We start from the raw sequence: 5,255 nt of genomic DNA, 5'->3' as shown, positions 1-5,255 counted from the left end.
CGCTTAGTTTGAAAACACTTTCCTTTGAAATCTCTTTTGAAAGCAAACCATTTGTTATTTGAACATCAAGCAAAGACTCATTTTTGTCAAACTCACTTTCAAAACATTTTTCAACAACACACACATCTTCATGATTGTCCATAGAATTCGGGGCTGGATTAAAAATGATCAACTTCATTTTTATGTGACCAAATGAAATCTTCATTATCCCCGTCCTATAATTAATGTTGGCATTAGCTGTTGCCAAGAAAGGACGGCCAAGGATAACGGGAATTTGAATTTTGGGAGGGTGTTGTGTTGTAAAATGGAGCGTCCTTACTCAGTCAAAACAACTTTTTTCGGTACTTGGCTTTTGTTCTTCCTCTTAATTGTGCAAAGATTTTTCAAAAATTTGGCATAAGCTGGAATTTGTCGAATTGCATCAAAGAGAGGAAGATTAATTTTCACTTGCGTAAAGACATCAATTATTTCATTTGCTTTATTTTGTTGCTTTTCAAGAGAGGTGAATGCTTTCAAAGCATCCGAAAATGGAGCTTTAGGCTCAAAAACTTTCTTAAAATCATTTTTGGAAACATTTTCAACAATGGATTCTTTCACATGTAATGAAGGAGGAATATGATGTGAGACGGGACGGGTGTCAACTTTTGGTTGCACCGATTCACTCTCTTCATTAGGAACACCAACTTGATTATCAACAAGTGGTCACAGCATTAACATGTTCAATTGTTGCTTAGGTAATGGATTCAAAGGCATTTTCCCTTTTTCCCTAGCATTCAATGTACTAGCTATTTGCCCGACTTGGGTTTTTAGCATTGCAATCGATTGGGAATGAGAATGAAGCAATTAGGTATTTGCCTATAAAGTACCCAAAGCGATCAAAACTTTCTCTTCAAATGCGGGACTCCTTGAGAATATGAAGACTGGTTTGGAAAATAAGAGTTTAAAAATTGGTTTCCATGTGATGCTTGATAAGATGAACGATAACCTTGGGAACCTTGGCCTTACATTGGGGGCGGAACATACTTGTTTTGGAAATCACTTTGGGGAAGGTTTGAGCCTTCTCCTTAGCTTTTCCAAGAGAAGTTTGGATGATTCCTCTACCCGGGATTATAGTGAGTGCCATAGGGATTATTCCATTGGTTAACAAAAGTGGCATTCATTTGTTCATGATGTTCACTTTGCACATGTCCATTGGGACAATTGGACGTAGAATGTAAAACACTATAACAAGTCATGCATGATTCATTAGATGGATGATGAGTATGATTAGGGGAGGAAGACACTTGGTTCACTGAATTTTGGTTGATCAAAAATTGATAAAACCTTTGGGAGAAAGACTTCACTTCGGCGACTATATCATTAGAATGGTCAACTTGATATAAGCCGACATTCTTCTTTCCACCTAAATTTCTACCATTTTTAGATGATAAAGATCGATGCATTGAATTCTCACTCATATAAGCGTCATACATCATCTTTATGCCTATCAAGATAAGACCCACCCATGGAAGCATCAACCATTCCTTTATAATTATTCAACAAACTTTCAAAGAAAATTGAACTAATTGCCATTTCGGAATGTCATGGTGTGGACACTTCCTAAGCAAGTCGTTCAATAGCTCCCATGCCTCATGGAATAATTCCCCATCCCCTTGTGAGAATTCATGAATTAAAATTCTTATTTAATTGGTCTTTGATACCGGATAGTACTTTTTTAAGAACTCTTGTTGAATTTCTGCTTAAAAAGTTATCGAAAAAGGATTCAAATTGTTAAACTAGTATTTTGCTTTATCTTTAAGGGTGAAAGGGAAGAGTTTAAGTTTCAAAACCTCTTCCAGCATGTCCGTGTATTTCATGGTGGAACACACTTCAAGAAACTCATCCAAATACTTATAAGATTCTTCACTTGGTAGCCTATAGTAATTGGGAAGCATTTGAATTGTTCGTGGTTTAATTTCATAATGGTGTGTTCTAAATAGAGGTAATTGAATGCATGTTGGTGCATTATACACATTTGACACATAATGATCTCTTAATGTAAGAGGAGGATTCACAATTGGTGGCTCGACACGAGTACCATGATTTACTTGAACAATGGGAGGTGGGGGTGGAACAAAAAATGGCCGAGGCATTCCCAATGGAACTTGGCCTTCTTGTTATGGAATGAAAGGTCTTGGCATGCCTAATAGTACTTGAATGTTGTCATGATGCACATTAAGGTGAAGAATACCTTGTTGGTCGATGTGACTAAGGTCCTCCACATGGTCCTTGTTATGTTCCTCCATTGATGAAATGGAGTGACTAGAATTACCCCTTCCCTTAGGATTACGGACAATGGATTTAAGATTCAAATTAAGTGGGACAAGAATAGGATTTAACGACCTATGACATACGACCATGCATGCACAATCAAAACAAATAATAACTTAACAACAAGCACGTAGTAAGCACTTCTCCTCCGCAACAAATCAATCAACAAGCCTCCACATACATTGATCCCATACTCCCATGCTTTCAACAATATGTAAGAAAAATAAATTGCTTCCACGTGGGCTCACGATTTATCTAGGAAATTAAAACTTGCCACCACGCGGACCGACGATTTAACTAGAGAGAGATTTAGAAAAGCTCACAAAGGGTCCTTAAGCAACTTCAAATTAGTTTTCAATTTTTGCCTTGCTTTGCTTTGCAATTTTTTTTTTATAATTTTAGCTTTAGCTTTTAATGCTTTTGCTTTGCTTAGCATAGCTTGCTTCTTTGCTTTAAAATCCTTTTGCTTCACTTCTCTTGGCTCAATGCACCTAGCCAATCAAGAACAAACACAATAAGTAACTAAAATAAAATAAAAATAAAGACAAGATCAAAAGAGTATAAATTCCTAATTGATTCCAAAATACGGCGTGCCAATCCCCGGCAATGGCGCCAAAACTTGGTGTGTCGCTAATACCAAAGCATAAAAGTGTATAGTGTGGCCAAGTTTGAATTTATAGAATGCCATTACCACTACTAACCATTAATGTAGCTAGAGTAAGTAGGGATCGTCCCAAGGGAAATGAGTGGTACTTTTAGAATCAATGATGGATTAGTAGGTCGAATGATCAAAAGATGGTTTGATTTGATTAAGCTATTGGTTCAATTAAAATATTGCATACAAGTATCAATCTAGAAATTAGAGAAAGATATATGAGAAAGATGTCTTAAGGCTTAGAGTTCACCACTAAACTTCACTTTACCAAACACTAGCAATTGTAAATTAATGGGGAAATTCAAGTTGTAAAATGTGTGTGTGTGTGTGTCACTAATTGAAAACAAAGCATAATGGATGGCAAATAAGTATAGATTGTCTAGTCAATTTAGTGAATAGCATAACCTATCAAATTAGACCAAAAACCATTCAATTAAACCACAATTAGTGCACACACAATTATCTAGAGAAATGTACTCTTTGCACTCATGAGTATGGAACATCAAACAACAAGAATGGATTATCCACTTATCTAAGAAATTAAAGCAATTACACTACAACTAAGCTAGTGACATGAAAATAAAGCTAATTAAACTAAGGGTGTGGCACAATCCATCAAGAAATAAGTATGAACCATCAAATAATCCACAAAAGTATTCAATTAAGCACTATGCCTTGACCATCACTAGATTAACAATATCAATACGTATAGACATGCATCAATTTCATTAAATCTGCAAAAAAATACATGAACATTCATTCTATCATACATAGACATATGGATATAACTAAATGATCAATTGAAAGCATTAATTCATACAATTTAAGTCAAAATCACAAGATCTATATTTAGTTATGGTCAAAACATCTGTTACAACTAAAATCCTCAAAAATGTACAAAAGCTAGGTTTAGGAAGCAAGCCTAGGGGCTATCTCTAGCCCTAAGTGAAGGATTTAGCCACTCATTGTAGTGGTCATGGAACCCTCAAGAGCTAGCTTGGAGGTTGGTATCATCATCTTCATCCTTGCCTTTCTTCCCAAAACCCTAGTTCTAAAAACAAAACTACTTCTATCTAAAAAAATATCTATATCTATTCCTCTTAATGATATAAGATAATGTTCAATTAATTTATTACAAGCCACTTTGAGTAGGCACCAAGTTAGAAATACAGCCTATGATTGGAGAAAATTCGCAGTTACTCAAGTTAGGTAGAGTTCGGCGCGCTCGGGAATTAGACAGCACACTGCCAGTAGGCATCTCGATTGATCGAAGATCTTCGATTGATCAAACACTTAACTTCAATCGATCGAAGCTGACGTGACATTAAAAATATCTTTTAGACCTTGTCCACTTTGCTAAGCTAGCACCACCTCATTTCGATCAATTGTAGCCGACTTCGATCGATCGGGATTCCCTTCGATCGATCGAAGTTCCTCTGGTGCAATTTTCTTGGCTTCTTTCCAACTTTGCTCCTTAGCCTCAAAATTGAGCTAAATGGCTCTTATTAGCTTGTTTAAACTTTATTGATCAGAAATAGGTAAAAATACAAATAAGTACTAAGACATGAAATTAAGATAGATGAATGGACTGAAATACCCTAACTTAGGTGCTAAAATACGTCACATTTGAGCACTTATCATAGTGGCTGTAGTTGCACTAGTAGTGGAGCTAGCGTCGGAGGTGGTGGTTATGTTGTGTCGGTTGAGGAGCTGAGAGTGGGGGTGGTACTTGTGGCTAACGTTATTGGAAAGCCTGAATCTGTTGTGGGAGCTAGCATATTAACAAGGATGACCGATTAAGCTCACATTCCTTTTTTATCAAAATTCGATGTGGGATGAGTCCCTCTAACATTTGCTCTCACTCAAACTCGCGACATTCTCGTTGCGGTCGGACCACCTTGCTTACCCGACAGAGACTTGGGCAACCTCAACCATCCCTTGCCTCTAAATGCCATTTGTTGTGTGGGTTTGATTTGAATTAGGGGTTGTTTCTCCACTTAACTCAATTCCCTTCTTGTTCAGGAGGTTCCCTCGGCTGAGTTGTCCCTCGAACTAGCAAAGGTGGGGTCATTTATATGTGACTTTGATTGTTAGAGTACATGTTGCTGAATATTTGGGGGCTGAATATTCTGTTGAGCTTGAGGCATTGGTACAATATATGGTTGATTTATTTGTTGGTTAGCCGTAGCAGTATTTGATATAATATCAGATGGCAAAACGTAAGTTTGAAGATCACCCCGGGTTAACTTAAAAAAAAAAAAAAAAAAAAGTTGGAGATTGTCATTCCAAA

The 5,255-nt window shown here is 36.7% G+C and overlaps 1 non-coding gene across 1 annotated transcript; it reads left to right on the top strand.

Moving 5' to 3' along the window:
- Window positions 1-1,578: 1,578 nt before the first annotated feature.
- LOC132275599 (small nucleolar RNA R71) lies at window positions 1,579-1,684 on the top strand. Its single transcript, XR_009470682.1, has one exon. It is a non-coding gene; the product is annotated as a small nucleolar RNA R71 (small nucleolar RNA).
- Window positions 1,685-5,255: the final 3,571 nt, after the last annotated feature.

Source organism: Cornus florida, unplaced genomic scaffold (assembly GCF_030987335.1).
Source record: "Cornus florida cultivar Cherokee Brave unplaced genomic scaffold, ASM3098733v1 CherokeeBrave_3.0.0_Hap2_Chr09, whole genome shotgun sequence".
Classification (NCBI taxonomy): Eukaryota; Viridiplantae; Streptophyta; class Magnoliopsida; order Cornales; family Cornaceae; genus Cornus; species Cornus florida.
Note: the sequence above shows the minus strand (reverse complement) of the source record. Positions and strands in the feature narration are given on the sequence as shown.